The sequence below is a fragment of the Mauremys reevesii genome, unplaced genomic scaffold (genome assembly GCF_016161935.1).
Source record: "Mauremys reevesii isolate NIE-2019 unplaced genomic scaffold, ASM1616193v1 Contig14, whole genome shotgun sequence".
In the NCBI taxonomy this organism is placed as follows: Eukaryota; Metazoa; Chordata; order Testudines; family Geoemydidae; genus Mauremys; species Mauremys reevesii.
In genome coordinates, this window is record NW_024100760.1 from 851,497 (window position 1) to 873,906 (window position 22,410).

At 44.4% G+C, this 22,410-nt stretch overlaps 1 pseudogene; it reads right to left on the reverse strand.

Annotated features, from left to right (window-relative positions):
* Positions 1 to 18,995, reverse strand: part of LOC120393051 — a 39,668-nt pseudogene extending 20,673 nt beyond the window's left edge.
* Between the last annotated feature and the right edge of the window lie 3,415 nt (positions 18,996 to 22,410).

The window sequence follows — 22,410 nt, forward strand, 5'->3', positions numbered from 1 at the left end:
TAAAAGCAAGGACATCAAAAGTTAACCCACTCCCCATATTGTAAATGGGATCCTTCTGGCTACCTCAGACTTCTAGCCAGAGGGCTGGGGATGGTGGAAAGCTATTGAACTAGAGGTTGTATTAAATAAACTCATCAAAGTGGGTGTGCTTGTTCTGGCTTGTTGCTCCAAAGCTCTGTAATAAGGTTATTTTAGTAAAAGGGCATATATGGCATACATTAAATAATAAAACTAATGTCTTGTATAATAGCAATGTTTATATGTTCATAAAAAAAAGTGTATAAGTAAAAAGTAAAAATTTCCTTTGTAAGTTAAAAAAAGCCAAAAAAAACCCCACAAAAAATCCCAAAATAAATTAACTAAAAAAATAAAATAGCTAGCAAGCTCAGACTATAAATAAAACACTAACTCCATTCAAGGACACTGCTCGCAGTTAAGACTTGGCTGACAACCAGAAAAAGGGGGGGGCTTGAATTTGCCCACGCAGCTATAAAATCTGCAAAACACTGCCAAGCACTAATGAAATGTGTTAAGTTTCTTTTCTCACAGGTAAAAAAGCGCTATCCAAAGACCCTAGCAGCCCTGCCACTCCTTGGAACCAGGAGACTGGATCAATGTAAAGGTCCACCAACAAAAGACTGCTTTGGCTCCATGCTGGAAAGGCCCTTATTAAGTCCTGCTGACTACCAACACCGCTGTGAAGTGCCAAAGACTGACTGCCTGGACCCATGATTCTCACTGCAAAAAGACCCCTCCACATCAGGAAAATTCTCCTACTAATAATTAGCCTATTTCTCCTTCTAGCTCCACTGTGCCTTCTGGACAGCAAAAAAAAAGTACAAGGTAAAGTGCTAGTAACCTCTCCCTTGTCCACTGACAGATTTACTGTGCCTTTGAACTTTTCTAGAAAAATCAAAACCATTACAGGGTAATGTGCTGGTAACCTCTCCCCCGTAGGATGCTAAACCACGACTGTTTCAAAAAAACCAAAACACTCACTCCACTAAAATTGCCAAAGTCCAGAAATTCCTAACTAAACAAAATATTAAAAACTGACCCTGGTAAAAAAACAAAGAATTATACACTGGCAGAAAGAAATTTGTGGGACCCCTGCTTGGGAATGTGGTATTGGTTGGATTTTGGGTTTATTCTACAGGCTGCGCCCTGTGTTCTGGATAAATCCTTCAGCGTGTATTGCCCTCCCTAATTAAATTTTAAATGACATTGCCCTTATCCAGTTTCCAAATCACTTCTACATACCCAAATTGCTCACAAGGGGCTGCCATTAAATTAGCACAACAAAAAGCCTAAATTATTTCCTCTAAAAAAAAATAATAACCAAATCCCTATGGGCTGGGGCCAATAGTGCAGCAGCCATTTAAAATATTCTTAAAAGCCAAAAACATAATAAAAAATTAGGCCAACTAAAAAAAGCCACTAGCCCTTTTTCTAAACCTCAGCTATCCCATGTACAAGCTAAAGTAGGTAAATTACATGTCATTTCCACTCTTAGTTCTATAACCCAAAAGCTATTAACATAAACAATATTAAATATCACCAAGGCTAAAAAAGCATTGCAGTAAAATCTAGTATGTTTAAATTAATCTTAAGCACCAGACTTGGCCCACTTGGCCTTACAAACACATCAAAAGTACCATCTAATCTGTGGTCATAAAAACATACTTGGACACTTTCTAAGTAAAAGTGTAAACATTTACAGTGCTCCTTCCAAGCATTTAAACCGGTTAAGGGTGTGTGGGCTCCCACATACCAAATCCTGCCAAGTCCATAAAAAAAATAAATGTAAAACTAAATTATTCACCAAGACATCTAAAAAAATTAAACCACTTGGTATACCTAACTAATTTATAGTCAGTGCCCCAATCCCTTAGTTATTAAATAAACAAAATTCCACTCTTTTGTCCGTGCACTCATTCCTGGGTTAAAAATAACTGAGCTCAAAAAAGCAGTTGTAAATATTTCTGCAAAGCTTAATTGCAAAATAGACATGTGCTATTGTTTGCCTCCTGCTCACTGGTATGGTGTTGTGTATCATTACTCTCCTTTTGCTTGCTTGCTGTTAAGCACTCCTACATAAAATTTGTACCTCCCGTTCCCCAAGAAATCCCGCTATACCCCCTCATTAATGACTCCAGCTCCCTAGAGCTTAATCGCTTTTTGTCCTCAAAGTATAAAAAAAACTCAGCCAAAAGTTTGTTGAGTATTCTCAAAGGGGGGAGTTGTTGGTGTCACTAGGCATAAATCTAGGTAACTCGGGAGGATGGAAGACCACGAGTGTCAATGAAGTCTTCTTGCTCTAGGCCTATGTGAACCAAAGTACCTCCATATTAAGCGCTTCTGTTAGCCTTACTAAACTTTTGTAACCTCCTGTGCTATGTGCTGACTGCTAGCAGCTGCAAGGCCGGTTAGCACTAAATGCAGCCAATACTAAATAAAATAGGCAGAAAACAGATGCTGTAATCAAGGTTATATGCAAAAAAACGTAGCCCACACAGTGGGAAAGTACAGAAAGAAAAAAACAAAGGGGGTATAAATACTGGGACCCCGCCTGCTTGCGGGTGTGCAGGATTTGAGATTGCTATTTCTCCCTTGCACCTTATTTGAGCTCAAATAAACTTGTGTTAGCTTCTCCACCCTGGTGTGTTTATTGGCGCGACGCACACCGGGCAATGAACCCCACTGTTGCCCCACCTCGGGCACTCTGTGCCGGCAACACTCGTAACACTTTCAACCTGTTTGGGGTTATTTCCTGTTTGTTGCTGCCCCTGGGAGGGTCAGCGATGCTTGGAATGTTGTTATGTTTAAGTCTCATTGGCCCCATGGTGGCTTTTGCCTGACCTCACTGACCCTCTGTCCCTGGAGCTCAGCAGGACTGAGGTGAGGGTCAGCAGGGTCGATCCCCAGCCCATATACCCATTTAGGCTAATGCAGCCAATACTAGAGCTGGTTGCTCCTAGGTCAGTGCAGCTAAACACCAGCCCTTTCTCAGGGGAGCATGTACAGCTACAATCCATCCCAGTGGAGCTATTGACAAAGGCAGGACTGCTCAGGACAAGGAAAGGGAGCAGATGGCTGCAGAGTGGAGACCCTGGGTACAAATCTGTTCCCATTCTGCCGGTGGAGTTGGTGAGAGGAGGGTTGCGGCCTGTGTGGAGAAGGCTGGTGTGACCCAAGGCCTCTTGATGCCAGCTGGCAGAGGACATAGGGGTATGCAGAGGTTCAGGGATCCCATGATGCAGGTACAGAAAATGTCTTCCAACTGTGGCCAGTGCCACATGCCCCAGAGGGAATGAACAGAACAGGGGAAATATCCAGTGATCCATTCTGAGTCGTCCAGTTCCAGCATCTGGCAGGCAGAGCCTTTTTGAAATTTCAAACATTTTCATGGGGGGTGGGGGGAATTGTTTCTTACCAGCTTTAGCAATAATAATCATAACAGAATCTTGAGCCTTTTGAGGTGCTGCAACCCCATTTATTGCATTATTGGATCAATAATTAACAAAGCTACGAGCCATTCATTACACAGTGTCAAAGTCCCCCTTAGTGTCAATATCCCACAGAGGTTTCTGGCTGTTCTGCTCCTCTGTTACTCTTTCTTCTCCTTCATCTTACTTTTCTTTGTTTCATAGCTGAGGCTTTCCTGTGACCTTGGCCACCTCTGCTGAATTCTCCTCTCCTCTGTCTGTTTCCTGTTGCTGTGAGGGATGTGGCAATGACAGGTGTGAGAGAGAAATTGATCTGGGCCCAGAGTAGAGTCTGTGAATGTTACTTCGCTCATCACCCAGTTCAAATTAGGAGCTTACCCTGGACATGGCAAAAAAAAATTAGGCCCTGAACAAGGGATGCTTGGGAGAGAAATAAGCAGTGTTCTTCACTGAGCTACTCACTTATAGTTGATACTCCAGCATGGACCTCCCTTTGTCCACCATGATATTACACCGCATATGACAACAAATTAAAGCAAACAATTCATTTGATGTCCACAATTAACATGAATCAGTCCCAGCCCAGCCTTGGCTACCTTCACTAGCTGATGATAAGTGTGCACCTTCTGACCCAGGCCTACATTCAGGGTGACATAAAAAATGGGTGAAAAACACTCAAAATGGCCAAATTGTGGTAAGGGGACTAGGGAAAAAGTCATGTTGAGTCAATTGAAATGTTTTTGAGTTCTTTGATTCAATGCTCAATTTAGAAAAAAAAATGTTTCCAGATTTTGGGGTGATTTTTCTATTCAGCCCCCTGAACAGATTTTTCCAAATTGTGCACTGAATTGAAGAACTAGAAAACACTTCATTTCAAATTAATGGAACTGTGTGTTGATTCAAAATGTATTATTTTCTGAGTTTTTGCACTAATCCGGCTATTTTAGGTGTCCTTTGTCCTTTGTGTGTATGTGTTTGTGTGTTTGTTGGTTTAAAATAGCCAAATTTAAAATCCAAACACCATTTTGAATTGAAAAGTGAAAAGTGGAAACAAAACATGTTGCCACTTTCACAAAAAATAATCCGTTGTTCTCTCAACTCTACTAGGTACCATGTAAGCCTTATTTTGAAGGCTAAGTGGGAGTTACATGGTGAATAGTTCTTGAGCTGGTTCCTTGCATGGGTGTGAATATGGAGAACAAATGTATCTTTAAATGGGGTCCTTCCCACAGGCTCTGGTGCCCTGCAAGGCACAGGTCATCCCTCCCTTGCTGATTCTAAAATGTCATCTCCAGTCCTTTGGCTAATATGAATTAGACAGGCAGGGGACCATGCTTCTACTCAACTTCTGGGCTCTGCTGAGAACATAGGAATGGTACTGCCTTTGCCTCGATCATAGTTTCATAGATTCCAAGGCCAGAAGGGATCATCTGATCATTGAGTCCAGTGGTTCTCAACCAGGGGTACACGTACACTTGGGGGTATGCACAAGTCTTCCAGAGGATACTCACCTCATCTAGATCAGTGTTTCTCAACCTGGAGGTTGCAACCCCCAAAGGGGGTCACGGGATGGGTTTAGGGGGATCACAAGTGCAGGGCTGGCATTAGGGGGTGGCAAGCAGGGCAACTGCCCAGATCCCACAAAGCTAAATTACATGTTTCAGCCCCATTGCGTGGGGATTGGGCATCAGACAAGGCTCACAAGTGAAATCTAGGCTCAAGTGTCACACTGAAATGTATGTACAATATTTATATTCCAATTGATTTATTTTATAATTATATGGTAAAAATGAGAAAGTAGCAATGTTTCAGTAATAGTGTGCTGCTGTGACACTCATATTTTTATGTCTGATTTTGTAAGCAAGTAGCTTTTAAGTGAGGTGAAATTTGGTGTATGCAAGACAAATCTGACTCCTGAAAGGGGTACAGTAGTCTGGTACAGTTGAGAATCACTGATCTATGTGGAACGCATTTATAACACAGCCCAGAAAACTGCCCCAAATTAATTCCTAGAGCAGATCTTTTAGAAAAACACCCAGTCTTGATTTAAAAATGGTCAGTGATGAAGAATCCACCAGGACCCTTTGCTGTCATGTAGGTACTTATAGACTATGATCAAATTACCCCGTAGCCTCTCTTTGTTAAGATAAGTAGCCTGAGTTCCTCTAGTCTACCTTTGTGCAGGAGGTTTTCTAATCCTTTCATCATTCTCATGGCTCGCCTCTGAACTTTCTCCAGTTTATCAACATCTGTCTTGAATTGTGGGCACCAAAACTGGACACGATATTACAACAGTGGTCGCACCATTGCCAAATACAGAGGTAAAATAACCTCTCCACTGATATTTGAGATTCACCTGTTTACTCATTCCAGGACCACATTAGGCCTTTTGGTCACAGAGTCCAACTAAGTGCAAGGTCATGCATTTAAGGATTAACAAGAAGAATTTTAGTTATAAATTGGAGACACATCAGTTGGAAGTAACAGAGGAGGAGAAGGACCTCGGAGTATTGGTTGATCATAGGATGACTATGAGCCGCCAATGTGATATGGCCGTTAAAAAAGCTAATGCAAAATTTGAATGCATCAGACGAGGTATTTCCAGCAAAGATAAGGAGGTGTTAGTAGCATTATACAAGGTACTGGTGAGGCCTCATCTGGAATACTGTGTGCAGTTCTGGTCTCCCATGTTTAAGAAGGATGAATTCAAACTGGAACAGGTTCAGAGAAGGGCTACTAGGATGATTCGAAGAATGGAAATCCTATCTTATGAAAGGAGACTCAAAGAGCTTGGCTTGTTTAGCCTAACTAAAAGAATGTTGAGGGGAGATATGATTGCTCTCTATAAATATATCAGAGGGATAAATACCAGGGAGAGAGAGGAATTATTTAAGCTCAGGACCAGTGTGGACACAAGAACAACTGGATATAAACTTGACACTAGGAAGTTTAGACTTGAAATTAGATGAAGGTTTCTAACCATTAGAGGAGGGAAGTTCTGGAACAACCTTCCAAGGGGAGTAGTGGGGGCAAAAGACATATCTGGCTTTAAGACTAAGCTTGATAAGTTTACGGAGGGGATGGTATGATGGGGTAGCCTAATTTTGGCATTTCATTTGGCAATTGATCTTTGATGATCAGCAGATAAGTATGCCCAGTGGTCTCTGATGGGATGTTAGATGGGGGGGATCTGAGTTACTACAGAGAATTCTTTCCTGGGTGCTGGCTGGTGAGTCTTGCCCACATGCTCAGGGTTTAACTGATCGCCGTATTTGGGGTTGGGAAGGAATTTTCCTAGAGGGCAGATTGGCAGAGGCCCTGGAGGTTTTTCGCCTTCCTCTGCAGCATGGCGCATGGGTCACTTGCTGGAGGATTCTCTGCAGCTTGAGGTCTTCAAACTACAATTTGAGGACTTCAATAATGCAGACATAGGCTAAGGGTTTGCTACAGGAGTGGATGGGTGAGATTGTGTGGCCTGCATTGTGCAGGAGGTCAGACTAGATGATCATAATGGTCCCTTCTGACCTTAAAGTCTATGAGTCTATGAGGAGCTCATGTTTAGTGGATTATCCACCACGACTCCCAAATCTTTATCTAAGTCATCACTTCCCAGGATAGAGTCTCCCATCCTATAAGTCTGGCCTGCATTCTTGGTTCCCGGAAGGGCAGCAGCATCAGGTTTCCCTTCCACAGGCAGATAGGTGGGGACTGCGCTTACAAAAAGTCTCAGAGCTAGATCCACAAAGCAATATAGGGGCTTAATAGGCACTTTAGGCTTCTGAATCCAAAATCTAGAGCCTCAAACCCCACCCCGAGCCACTGCCTAACCCTGTAGATGTCAAAATTCCCCTCAGTATCTACATTTCTGCTGTGAAGTGCCCTAGGTGTCTACATTTCTGGTTGTGAGAATACGCACAACCATCTCAGCTCTAACTCATGCCCAGGTCCCAGCATGATCCTCAAATTTGGTGTTCCCCTACCTATCCCACCAGAACACACCTACAGGATTAGGCCCTGAACTAAAAACAGCCCAAGGAAGAGATGGTTGTGATGGGTTAGTGCACTCAGTCACAATGTGGGACCCACATAATTCAAGTTCATGGTCAAAAGGCTATTTAATAATTTATACACAGTAGAACAGTTTCAGCAGCAGAGAGTAAGGGACCTCTGGAGCTGGTCATCCCATAGGTTGAATCATAGAATCATAGAATATCAGGGTTGGAAGGGACCTCAGGAGGTCATCTAGTCCAACCCCCTGCTCAAAGCAGGACCAATTCTCAACTAAATCATCCCAGCCAGAGCTTTGTCAAGCCTGACCTTCAAAACCTCTAAGGAAGGAGATTCCACCACCTCCCTACGTAACCCAGTCCAGTGCTTCACCACTCTCTGAGTGAAAACGTTTTTCCTAATATCCAACCTAAACCTCCCCCACTGCAACTTGAGACCATTACTCCTTGTTCTGTCATCTTCTACCACTGAGAACAGTCTAGATCCATCCTTTTTGGAACCCCCTTTCAGGTACTTGAAAGCAGCTATCAAATCCCCCCTCATTCTTCTCTTCTCCAGACTAAACAACCCCAGTTCTCTCAGCCTCTCCTCATAAGTCATGTGCTCCAGCCCCTTAATCATTTTTGTTGCCCTCCGCTGGACTCTTTCCAATTTTTCCACTTCCTTCTTGTAGTGTGGGGCCCAAAACTGGACACAGTACTCCAGATGAGGCCTCACCAATGACAAATAGAGGGGAATGATCACATCCCTCGATCTGCTGGCAATATCCCTACTTATACAGCCCAAAATGCTATTAAGCTTCTTGGCAACAAGGGCACACTGTTGACTCATATCCAGCTTCTCCTCCACTGTAACCCCAAGGTCCTTTTCTGCAGAACTGCTTCCTAGCCATTCGGTCCCTAGTCTGTAACAGTGAATGGGATTCTTCTGTCCTAAGTGCAGGACTCTGCACTTGTCCTTGTTGAACCTCATCAGGTTTCTTTTGGCCCAGTCCTCTAATTTGTCTAGGTCCCTCTGTATCCTATCCCTACCCTCCAGCGTATCTACCACTCCTCCCAGTTTAGTGTCATCTGCAAACTTGCTGAGAGTGCAGTCCACGCCATCCTCCAGATCATTAATGAAGATTTTGAACAAAACCGGTCCCAGGACCGACCCTTGGGGCACTCCACTTGAAACCAGCTGCCAACTAGACATGGAGCCGTTGATTACTAACCGTTGAGCCCGACGATCTAGCCAGCTTTCTTTCCACCTTGTAGTCCAATCATCCAGCACATACTTCTTTAACTTGCTGGCAAGAATACTGTGGGAGACTGTATCAAAAGCTTTGCTAAAGTCAAGGAATAGCACATCCACTGCTTTTCTCTCATCCACAGACCCAGTTATCTCCTCATAGAAGGCAATTAGGTTAGTCAAGTATGACTTGCCCTTGGTGAATCCATGCTGACTGTTCCTGATCACTTTGCTCTCCTCTAAGTGCTTCAGAATTGATTCCTTGAGGACCTGCTCCAAGATTTTTCCAGGGACTGATTTGAGGCTGACTGGCCTATAGTTCCCCAGATCCTCCTTCTTCCCTTTTTTAAAGATGGGCACTACAGTAGCCTTTTTCCAGTCAGTAGCCTTTTGAAGGAGAGGAATTATGTCCTTTGCTGACCCAGCTGAGGCACCAATTCCCTTTGATGGTTAGAACAAACCCCTCTCATTGGTGTCTCCCACTAAGTAGCTTAGGCAGCTCCCCACTGAACCTGCTGATTTTTGTGGATCCCATTCTTAGGTGCCTAACTCTCCCCATGCCTGCTGTGGAGGCCAAGAATTAATTAATAGAGGTTTGAAGGGATCTTAATGTATGTTAGCTAATTAGCAGAGGTTAAGATGTTACCCTGTATCTGGTGCAGAGTGAATTGTGTGAAAAGTCGTTACGACCTTGTGAATTGCAGGGGCCTGGTGCCTAACTTGGTCATATGGATTCCACTAAGTGGTAAGACACCTAGGAGGTAGGTTCTGTAATGCTGAGTCCAAGTCCCCTTTCTGGATCTAGCCTTTGATGGCCAGCAGAAGAAAGTTCTATTCCCTCTCTGTTATCCACATACCTTCTGCTGAACCAGGCCTTCTTTCTTTTGCAGAGCCAGTGGTCCTGTGTAGCGGGGTGGAGAGAGCGCTATTAAAAATCCACACACAGAACACTTTGTGAAGGTGATTATAAGGTTACATGTGTGTCACAGTGCTCTAAATGTGTATCAGCGTTCCAGGACAATAGAGTTAAAAATTAACAGAAACGCCCAACAGTCAGCCTGAAGGGTTAGTACTTAAAGGAATGTGTCCGCGATCTCAGTTGAGGCCTCTAGGCGCTATTTTAGTGTATTAATAAAAAACAACCAAAATAAGCTATATAATGTTGTCAGAGAGAAGTATTTTGCAGTATTTTATTTCCTGTTGCTATATTCAGGTGAGTCTATTTGTTCACCTGGCCTAAAACAAGGAAACGCTTACTGACATGCCACTTCAGGTCAAAGGCCAGCTCCTCGTACCAGCCATCAGCAGACATGCAGCAGAACTATATCCCTGCGTCAGAGATGTGGATGTCTTTGAGCGTCAGAAATATGCCTTCCTTCCTCAGTTCAGTTCTCTCTGCTTCTATGCTTCCATTATAGGAGCTCACATGCATTAATTCTGAGGTTCTAAAGAGTAGCCACTTGACTGAGATGTTTGCGGGGACCCTGGCAGCATGCAGCCCACGATAACGTCTTCTCCAACAGCTCCAGTAACATGATAAGGAGGGGTAATGCTTGTACTTGAGCTGTATAAAAACACAGAAACCTCTGTTCACAGAGCTCCGTACGGACTATTTGTGTGGATGCACATCAGAGCGCTCGCCACTCTCTGAGCTAGGGAGCTTCTCCAGGCTTTAATTCAGACTTGTCAATTACCACAGGCATCTCACATACCTAATCTCAATGTAGCACATGCCGCCCAGAGAGCCCTTTTGCTGAGAAAGTGCCCATGGCTTAAGGAGCTGTGAGGCACGTCACCATAAGTTCTAGCTTGAGCTCTTGCACTAACCACTGCTAGTGCACCTGTGCAGTTTGTAACCCTCGTTATTAACCGAGGTCCAACCCAGTGGATGCAGCAAACTCTAGGTCATTTGACAGGTAAGGTAATTATACAAAGTCATGCCCGGCTGATATGGGGACAGAACCCCAAGTTTTAACCAGGGAAAACTAAGGCTCCACCACTATATTACACGGCCTTTCAGAAAGGATATTGCAAGTTATGTGCTTGGGTGGGCTGGCTCTAGCCATGTAAGAGCACTGTTCCCCTAGACCCAGGACTAAAAGCTTGGACACCTGATATCCAACCGCCCATAACTCAAACAGGTCAAATCTGTGCTGTGCATTAGGAGGCCCTAGGTTCAAATCCTATGTGCAGCAAGTGGTGGGAAAAAGAGCCTATGGTCAGGTATGAAAAGCTGTACCTGCGTCTATCTGAGAATGAAGATCTGTGGGGAAAGATGCCTCTCTACCAGAAAAATCAACTGATTGGGGCTCTGCTTGTTTATGTGCTGCTGGCATAGTTCACTTGTTCCTCTTGCAATGAGAGGAACACTCCAGCATGCGTTTCTCTACAGTGCACCAGGCTACAGCACTTGGAGTTTGGCTGTGCTTTTCCACACCACTTCCATTGCTGAACATAACAGCTAGGGCTGCACCAACCCCAGAGACTTTCCTACGAAGCGCCTGCTGCTGACTGTGCGTCAGTCCAGGAGCATGGGTCAGGTTTCCTAGCATTCAGACACACACACACGTTCAGCCACAGCTCCAGTTGGCAATGCCAACGTGTCCCTCATCAACTGCCCTGGGGAGTGGGTGCCGCCAAAGGTTCTTTGCTTGTTGTTCCTTTCTGGTTCCCGCTAACCCCAACCCTTTGCTTTGTCCCTTTGTGATGGTCTCTGTGTCACTTTGGTTCCTCCCCTGCCCTGAGGGGAAGCCCTCCTCCCCAGGGGTCAGACAGACCAATGCCTTTCCCCGATACTACCGCTGCCTGATTCCCAGTGAAAATCACAACTCTTTTTTTTAAGCAGAAGTTTATGTATATATGCAGATTATCCACAAACTGGAAGATTATTCAGTTCAGTAATTTGCATAATGTTCCAAACATAGAGCTGCACAAAACTTGGCAACTCCGTTCATTGATCATGGTGGCAGTTGATGGAATTGCTTGGAGTCTTCAATTAGCCTCTGTTAAGGGACACATGGAGGGACATCATTGAGAAGAAAGATGGTCCAGAGGTTACCGTGATAGCTCTGGGCTCATAACAGCTAGGTTCAAGGCCTTACTTTACCACTGACTCCCATTGTGACTTTGGATATACCACCTAAACTCTTTGTGCCTCAGATTTCCATTGATAAAGTGGGAATAATAATCCATCCCTACCTCACAGGGTAGGGGGAGGATAAATGCATTAATGGGTGGGTGGTGCTCAGATACTATGGTGATGGAGGCCAGATTGTTTGACAAAATATTTTTTCCCCTCAGAAAATGCCAGTTCATCAAAATTAAAACTTTTTGCATTAAAGGGTCAAGCCTTGACAAATTTTCTGGGGAAGAAAAAAAATTTGAAATCTAAATGAAAAAATCCATTGTTGCTGTCCACTTTTTAGTCTTCAATTTAGCTAATTAGATAGATAGATAGAAATTCAAATCTTTGAAATGGAAACAAAAGCTGTTGAAATTGGAGAAGAGAAAGAAAAGAAAAGAAAAGAAAAGATCCGCACATAGTTTTTTTGTTGTTTGTTTGATTGTTTTTGTTTAATTTTTAGTTCACAAAATTTTTCAAGATTTTGCCTGTTCATAACAGCAATTTTTTTAATGGGATGGGGAAAACTGTTTCCCGCCCTGTTCCAGAGATAGCTACCCTGGACAGAGAGTGAGTATCCAAAATCTCAAAGACAGATCCCAGAGGCTGGTGAAAGAATGAGGCTAGAAGAGAGTAGGGGGTAGAAGAGCTAGCTAAGGACTTGCCTACACTTGAAATGCTACAGCTGCTATATCGCTTCAGTGTAGATACTAGCTATGCCAATGGAAGGCACAGATAATGCACCTCCTTGAGAGGCAGTAGCTAGGTCAATTGATGAATTGAGTTCTTGAGTAACCCAGCTATGAAGACATAACATTTTTTCTCTATGTGTTGGGTGCATTTCACATAATTACATGACTAAATAGACAGACAGACCTGCTACCTGTATGACCTGGACACCCTGCTCCCAGTCCTTCCTCTGAATCAGTGGCGTACCCCAGGGTGGGTCTGGCACCTCTCTCTCTCTTTCTCTCTCTCTCTCTCTCTCTCTCTCTCTCCTCAAGCCTCACATTGCAGAGCAATAACAGACTTGGCATTACTGCACTGAACAAAAAGAAGTCACTGACCTGTCACCTCCAGCTCAATGTCCGCCTTGTCGTACCAGTCCCCAGCTGCTACACTGCAGACATATTTCCCTCTGTCGGGGAGCTGGACATTGTTCAGCTTTAGAGACATGTTCCCCTTTGTCCACTCAGTGCTGAAGAGCTCCATAGCACCCCAGGTTCTCTCATCCTGCTGGTCCTCACTGAACCTTCCATTGTAGATGATTTTGACTGGCTTCCTAGAAGGCTGGATGAGGATCCATTGGACAGTGATGCTTGCAGGGATGATGGTGGCTGACAGCTGGCAGGGCAGGATCATGTTCTCTCCAATTGCGCTGATAACAGGGTTACTTGTGGGAAGGATTTTGAATCGGCCTGTGTGGAGATCAGAGCTTAGCGAATAGAGAATTTTTGGTTCTTGAGGCGGAAGAGCAAAATCACCCCAGAATTTTTTTTCATTTGAAACTCAGCACATGTTTTCCACTTTATTCATCAGCAAGTAAAACTAATTATAAAATTAAATTAAATTACATTTTAAAAAGTAGTTTTGAATCTACCAAAATGTTGTGAATCAACCCAAAACTTTTTTTTTGATTGCAGTTTTTCAATTTTCACAAACAATTTTCGTTTTTCAGACACACACATGCACGCACACACACACACATGCACGCACCCTTTTGAAAAAAAACCACTGGTGACGTAAAATTGAAATGCTGTTTCAAATTGAAAATTTGAAAAGAAAAGTTTAAAAACACAACATTCAAAATGAAATGTTTCAACACAGTTGAAAAGAAAAATTCCCAAGCAAAGCTATTTGCTGAATGTGGGTCAGTGACTAGTTTCTGGAAATCACATTTGGGGCAGGGGGGGGGGCAAAAGAATCAATTCACCAATAAATTTGTGTCCAGCTGTAGTGGGGATATCGATACACGGGGTCTCTGTTCAGAATAGCCCCCTGTAGAGACTCTGTGTCATTCCATATGGGACCCACACTGCACTTGCTGCCCTTAGGAGCCTTCTCAACCAGCTGAGCCTCTGAAAGCTGGTGGAATGGGGGCTGTGACTCACCCCTTGTAACGTTCACAGGGATCTGTGAGGCAAGATGGAGCAAGAGGACTGTGGCTGTGGAGCTCTTTACGGCTTCTTGGAGGGGAGGTCAGGGCTATGAGTGAGGGAGACCCTTCTGCATGGGGCCAGGGTCTGCAAGGGCAGGAGAAGTGTCAGAAACCTGGAAAAACCTCTGAAAAAGCTGGACTAGATGACCTTCTGCGGTCTCTTCCAGCCCTAATATTCTATGATTCTATGACATATCTATGAAATACATAAGTAAAAACTATTTAGTTTTGACACAAATCAGCATGTGAAATATGCCTAGTATTAGGGATGGAGCTGCCATTGCATACTAAGGTTCTAGTGTGTCTTTTTTTGCCTATTGGCAAATAGAAAATAATATAAAATATTGCAAATAGAAAGCATCAATATTGTTGTAAACAAACAGGAAGTTTTGTTCCATTGGTCCAAAATATGGTATGTAAATAGACCTGACCTGACATTACCATGTAGGTACGTCAGAAACTCAAGTTTCTAGAGAAAAAGCTCAGAAAATGAATATTGCTATGATGTAATTAGAGCATAATTATTAACACCCAACAGTAAATTTGGCTATGTATCCAAACTTCACAGTAATACCAATAGTACATTATCATCATACATATAGAAACTGTCATAACTGTAGGCAAAACTAGCCGTCCTATGAACCAGTAAAATATAACTTTGACAGTTACTAATATATACTTGGAAGTGGTAGTGTAACACAAGTTTTTCCTTCTTTCCTTCCTCTTTCACTGTTCATTTGGAGAGAAAATATTTCCTATAACAGTTCCTTTTCAACTCCTCCCAAATTTCCAGTGTTTCCATACTGGGTCGCAGAAAAAAAAATGGAAAAAGAATGCTTTCTTACCAGAAGTTTCAGGTCTTTTTCCAGACATTGACATATCTCGCGGTCATTAGAAAATTTTGCATTTATTTGTCATAAACCAAGAAGCTGGTTCACTAACCTGTCACATCCAGTTCAACTACCATCTCATCGTACCAGCTCCCAGAATCCAGGCTGCAGACGTATTTTGCTTTGTCAGAGACCTGGACATGCTTCAGTTTCAATGACAAGTTTCCCTGAGTCATTTCAGTGATGGACAGCTCCGTTCGACCCTGATGTCGATCACCTTGAATTTCTGTCTGGATTCCTCCATTATAGGAGACCTCATGGATTAATACTGATGGTCTAAACAGCTTCCACTGCATTTTGAAGCTTCCTGTTAACTTCGTGACTGAGAGCTGGCATGGAAGGATAATGTCTGCTCCAATTATGCCAATAACAGGGTTGCTAGGAGGAAGGATTCTATAGGGAGCTGTCAGGAGAGAGCAATACACATGTTCTGGGTGTCAGATAGTTGCCTATAAAATGCCCCTAGGGGTACACTTCCCACTCTGCACTGCAGAAAATTCTATATGAAGCTAGAAATACATAATACATGGGGAGAAAAAAACAATCTATGTTAACGCAATGCTCAGGGTACAAAGTCAAGCATGCAAAAGTTAGGAAATACAAGAATGTAGGTTGCCCTTGAACCCCTAACTCTGCCCCCTGGTGCATATGCATGATTAATTACATAACTCTATACTGTGTTTCCCACAGGACTCATACAATGCATGCAGAGCTCTTTTCTCTCCATACTCTTAAGAGTCTCTTAACAGTCTTCAGGCTAAAGAGACTCGGCTCTCAGTTGCTCCTACCAAGGCTCACAAGGGGTGTGAATTTGAGATGTTCTCAAAGAGCCCCACAAGGCTCATAATAGGGTGCGAACCACACAATTCCTAAACAGGGATGCTGATGAGCATCCCAGATTCACAGTGGAGAACTGATGAACTTCCTGATGCTGGCAGGGGTTTATGGCGAGGCAGCAGGGAGTGGGGCAGGGCATCCTCGTTGCCTGAGGACCCATATACGGAGCCAGAGGGCAGCAGGGAAATGAGAGGAAGGTTCTTGATTCCCACGGGCTCAAGGAGCAGCAGGAGTAGTAGATGGCGTAAGGAGGGGGCAGGGCTACACAGAGATATTTTGAGGTCTGGAATTAAATCTGAAATTGAGCCATTTAAAAAAAAAATTACTCAGGGTGCAAAACCACTGAAGGGAGGCCCCAGTGGTGGTTGAGTTTGGAGAGTGAGTCCACCCCACATTACTGCTGGTTCTTGTCCCGTGGGGCTGGGCCTGGATCCTGACTCCAGGCTGTGTGAAGTGGTGTGCGGGCTAGCAGTGCCAGTCTGCTTGGTGCAGCCATCGCTCATGATGGAGGGGCAGCTGGGCCAAACCTGAGTGAGCAGCCCAACAATCCCACATGCGAGGTCACAGCATGACTGGACCTAGTCACTCACCCTATCATGAGGGAGGCCGGGCCAATTGGGAGAGGTGTTGCGACACTGTGCAGATGTGTGCAAATCCACTTGCTTTGGGGGCCCACTCAAACAGTGACTGGGACAAACAATCCCCCGCCCTCGCCCCAGTGTTCGGCTTTGGGGGGGGGGGGGTTCTTTCAAAGACAGAGTCATTTAAGAGAGAGGTGGAATCGCCTGCCAGATTTCACTTGATTCAGGCCCCAGCTGTAGAACAGGCCCTCAGGACGGAGTGACACATTTATTCTTGTTCTGTGGCCCAGACCTGCCATTTGCATTTCCCATGGGGATTTGACTCAGTAAATAACCCTGCTGCTTTAATCACCGGGACACCCAGCTCCAAAATCACCCCTGTTACAATCCTACTGACTTCACTGGAGTTGGCCCTGGGATGGATTTGGCATCTCTAAGTCTCCCATTTCCAGACAGTAGAAGATACATGATTACCTTGTGTAAACCAAGAAGCTGTTTCACTGACCTGTAATGTCCAGTTCAATGTAGGCTTCTCCGTGCCAGTCTGAGACATCAACCTGGCAGGCATATTTCCCTTTGTCAGTGACCTGGATGTTCTTCAGCTTCAGGGAGAGGTTTCCTTTGCTCAGCTGAGACGTGAAGAACTCTGTTCGGCCCCGGTACCCCTCGCCCTGCCTCTCTGTTTGGGTTCCCCCACTATAGGAGGTCACTTCTATGCTCTGCAGAGGTCTTTCAAGTGTCCATTGGACAGCAGTGCTCAGAGGGACCCTTGGAGATGACAGGTAGCAAGGCAGGATAGCATCTTCTCCAGCGACTCCAATGACAATATTATCAGGGGTATGGATTGTAAACTGACATCTTTGTAATGTGCTTTGGGTTGTTCAGTATGGAATGCGAATTCCGATGGGAATCCCTGTCCAAACCCATAGGGAGCCAGCTAGATGATTCAGCTAAAATGTGTAAACAGTTCCACTCTATGTCCCACCATCCTGGATTTGGCGTCTCTAAGTCTCCCATTTCCAGACAGTAGAAGATTCATGATTACCTTTCTCTTTTCATATCACACTAAATATAATAGAAATGTATCCCCCAACCTGGGAGTCAGGAACATCTGTCCCTTGTTTAATGGGGCTGAAGAAAGAAATTAGCCCTTTTCTCTGATTTAGTTTAGCATTTTATGATTATTTAAAGATCAATAACTTTTTAAATATTTAAAGACAGAAAGCATTTTTTCTATTATCTTCCACACTATTTTTCCTATCAAAATAAAAGGGCCATCTATCTATCTACATATCCCTGCCAATCTACCTGTCTACCTCTGTCTTTTTCTTCATCTATCCACCATTTACTTACACACACAAACATGACGATGCATTTTGAAGGATAATAAATATTGGTGCTAGCAAGGTGCAGAGTGACAGGTGTTTGGATACTGTATCAAACAATGCGTCTTTTCCTGCCGTTATTCCATCTCCGGAAGGCATTCCAAGTGCAGAATGCCTGCACGATCCAGCCTAAGCCGTACCACGGTTCAATTGTTATGGAACTGAGGAGATCATAAAGTTCTCATAACAAAGTTTGGTCTCTGATGTCCTACACTGGACTGAAACCAGGGATGTTGTAATTATCTTCCAACACTTAAGACTTCTTGTTTATAATGTTTAGTTAATTATTGTTACTTTTAGATTCAGTCTGACAGTACCTCAGTATCTAATCAGCAATAATTCCTAGTGGAATGACCTTCTCCTATCGATTGATTGGTTTAAACACATTAAACAGAATAAAATCCTGAGCTCTGAGAACAGTGAGTAAACTGTTGCCAGCAATAGCCAAACATGATAAAGTAAAGTAAAGTAAGACAAAGCCATAAACACACCTCTGCCACTCCACAGCAATAACATTTCACCAGCCTCTCCCCACCCCCTGACTCCACCTCACCCCCACACTCCACTCATGCATGGGAACAGAGACCACACTGGTCCCTTCTGACTTTGGAATCTCTGAATAATGTCTGTTTGGCTATATTGTGTTAGACGAGCCTCTGCATGTCGGGAAGAACAGGGCAAAATAGCTCTCACTGTCTGAGAATAGAAAAGGTTCGACTCTCATTTTCTGAAATGAAAACTCCTACTCAGAACAATAAAACAAAATACAGAGGCCCATAGCTGTTAAGGCCAGACCATTTAGTCTGACCTCCTGTGTAACCCAGGCCTAGATCAAGCCCAATATCTATGCATCTCTTTCTATAAAGATGCCAAATCCTGAAATAAAAATGTAAAGTGATAGAGAATCCACCCCAGCCCCTAGTTCCAGTGATTAGTCACCCTCATAGTTAAAGATTCAGATCTTATTTCTAGTTTGAATTTTCTACATTCAACTGCCAGCTGCTGGATACTGTTCTGCCTTTGAATACTTAAAAAGCCTTTTGCTATCACAAATCTCCCTGTGTTACTTAGATACTTAAGTATCAGGGTCAAGTAACTTCTTAACCCTATTTTCATAAGCAAAATAGATTGAGCTGCTGACATCACTTATTGTACGATGTGTTTTCCAGATCTCAAACCCATTTCTTTTGGTGCTAGTGATTTTCTCTGTTCCTATGTAATGATTATTTGCCTTTCAAAATTTGTCTGACACAGAATTCTCATTACCTGTTGCCAGGTGGAGTATTTGTAGAAAAATAAGTAACTGACTAGTTGTCACTGAAGGAAATAAGGAGTCCATCACTGAGCAGGAGCTGGGAAAGTGGCTTTCAAAATACCAGCAGGACATCAAGGGTGCAACTTCCAGGGTCAGATCTTCTCAGCCTCCATCAGTCGGGAAATGCAAACCATGAAATGACAGCAGTGAGTTTAAATAATAGCTCCAAACATTAGCATGAATATAAAGAGAATATTACAGAAAGAGCCCAGTGAGTTTAAATGGAGTTTTACCTCCATAGGAACGGTATTGGGCCCAGTGTCTTGACACACACACTGAGCAAACATACAATTATGGCAGGCACTTAAGAGTCTCCCAGGGGAGTGTGCTAACCACAAGGCAATACATTCAGTCGCTCACTGGCTCAGTGCAGATTTAATTGTTTCATCCAGGGCTGGCTCTAGGGGAGGGATAGCTCAGTGGTTTGAGCATTGGCCTGTTAAATCCAGGGTTATGAGTTCAATCCTTGAGTGGGCTACTTAGGAATCTGGGGCAAAAATTGGTCCTGCTAGTGAAGGCAGGGGGCTGGGCTCAATGACCTTTCAAGGTCCCTTCCAGTTCTAGGAGGTTGGTATATCTCCAATTATTACCAGCTGAACAACCTGGTGCTTGGGGCAGCAGAATCCAAGGGGCGGCATCCCACCAAATCCTCTTTTTTTGCACTTCCTTCCTCCGCCCTTGCAGGTTTTTTTCTCTTTGGTTTGCTGTTCCTGCTGCCCTGTAGGGGGCGGCGGCGCAGAGGAGGGAAGCTACTGGGAGGGGTCAGGTCTGCAGCAAGCCGAGCACGCAGACCGCGTCCTTCCCTGCCTGCCCACCGGAGCGGCGCGGAGCCCTCCCAGCAGGCGGCGCGGCAGGAGGGGCCGCATGGCGAGCGCCCCGCTTAAGGAAGCCCTGGCCACCCCCCTTCTCTCTCTCTCTCCCCCGCCCCCCCCCCCACTAGCTGGGGTGTGCATTCTGCTGCCTGGGGTCTGCAGGGCTGGGAGTCCCCATGCACCCGCGCTCCCGCTGCCCCGCAGGTATTTTTTTTTGTTTGTTTTTTCTTCCCTTCGCTGCTCCGGCCGTCCGGGCAGTTTGTTTCGCACCCACCCGCCTTTTGCTGCTCTGGCCGGCAGGTTTGTTTCACGCCCCCCCCCTTTTCATTGCTCTGGCTGGTAGGTTTGTTTCATGCCCCCCCTTTCATTGCTCTGGCTGGTAGGTTTGTTTCATGCCCCCCCCTTCATTGCTCCGCCCGGCCAGCAGGTTTCCTTCCCACCCCTTTGCCGCTCCGGCCGGCCAGCAGGTTGGTTTCCTGCCCCCGCCCCGCCCTTGCTGTTCAGGCTGGCTGTCAGGTTTGTTCTCCCCTGCCCCTTCACCGCTCCTGCCAAGCGGCAGGTTTGTCCCCCCCCCACCTCCTCCGCCCTTTGGGGTCCGGCCCCCATGCAGGTTTTTTTTTTTTCCTTGTAGCAGCAAAAAAGCCAGAGCCGGCCCTGGTTTCATCCAAAGTGGAGCAGCTTCAACAAGAGAGCCCCGCTCTAGAATGCCCAGTAGCCCACTGGTGGAGGCAGTTACAGGGGTTCACATCTCTACTACAAAGTAGACAAGGTGGGAACTTGAACTTCAGTGTCCCACAACCCCACTGAGTGCTCCAATCACTGGCCTATTGGACTGCTCCTCTGTGGGTTTTTTTTTTTGTGTGGAAAAGGGCGCTCTGGCTTGGGGACCCAGCTCCAGGTGAGAGTTGACAGCTCAGCATCCCAAGTGGAGATAGGAGCCTCCTTCCGTCCTGGAGTTAAGGCACCAAACTACCTTTGAGTGAGGGGCTTTGACCATCCCCTCTCCTCAGCACTACCTCCTGCTAGCCTAGCCAGCTCCCCACGAAGCTTGCTGGGTTTTCTGGATCCCATTCCTATGTGCCTATCTCTCCCCCTGCATTGTGTAGGGACCCTGGGCAGCTCACACAGGGCTGAGGATCCCACTGGGCAGCAGGGCACCTACCAGTTAGGTGCTGCAATGCTGAGCCAATCTCCTGTTTTTGGATCTAGCCCTTGCTGCCCTGCAGGGGCTGAGCATGCTCACTTCACAGCTCTCTCAGCCAGGAAATGTAAGAACATGCATCCGACGAAGTGGGTATTCACCCACGAAAGCTCATGCTCCAAAACTTCTGTTAGTCTATAAGGTGCCACAAGACTCTTTGCTGCTTTTACAGATCCAGACTAACACAGTTACCCCTCTGATACAAGAACCAAACTGATTCTCCCAAACATTACTGCAGAATAAAATGGAGCAATATGCTGCTGGGGAACAATCCAATTGGGTTTTTGCCTGTAAATGTGAAATTATAGTAAATCAGAACTGTACCCAACTGTATTGAACCAGTAGCAATAAAAGGTTGGCCAAGCTCTGGTTCTGTGTAGTTGCTCCCTGGCTTTGCAGTATCTATTGCTAAATGAAATTTGCACCTAAACTTTGTTGTTACAAGGAAACAGAAACCATTTAATTCCTATGCAAGAGAAACAAAATACAGTAATTAATTAGATTGAACAAGTATTAAAACCAGTTTACTGGTGAGATCCAGTGCACACAACTCTGGCATTTCGTTTTCATAGACACTGGGCCAGCCAGGGTTAAACAACCAGCAGGCTAAGTGACCCAAAATCAATCTTTGAAGACATATTAGAAAAGCACTGAAATGGTCAGCGGGGCCATTTCTTGTAGCTAGTTATCAAAGCCATGTAAGCCAACTAAATCCTTTGAAATGTAAACCTATATTGTCAGAGAATTAGAAGTTAATACTAATTGTATTTGTCTGTGTTTTTCTATATCTGTTGGGAGTTTAACAATGTTATCTCATTAGGATGTAGATGCTAAGCTTTGGTTCCCGTCTGTAATATTTCATTACTATATTGTATTGATTCAGAGAGCAAAAGGGAATATTATAGCAATTAGGTGGAACTTCAGTGTAACAATATCATTGTCTTTATTTCTCTTTGAAGTTTATAGTAAACTACCTGTGCATCTTTGAATGGTAAATTGCCTTATGCTAATGTATGCAACTAATGATCTCTTTATACATAGGAAATAGGAATATTGCTTCAAAAGCCACAATGTGTATTACCTATTTTTCCTCCAAGGCATACTTGCTGTTACCAGCTGTCAAGAGGCTATCCTAACCTGTAAGAGGCCTTTAAAAGAATTTTGGGAGACAATCCTTTTTTCATCTTAGATCTGCTTAAGCTTCGCCATGGGGAGGTTAAGTCACAAGCCTGAAGTCTCCAGGTACCCTGGACTGTCCCTGCAAATTCTTATGGAAGGATTCGAACAAATGCTGCACATGGGCTGCCTATTGGACTATAACCTATGAAATTTATTCTATTAATCTACAGATCAGCAATCTCACAATCTCTGTTATGAAACTGACCTAAGAACTTTCTCCATATCTGTATATATAACAATCTTTTAA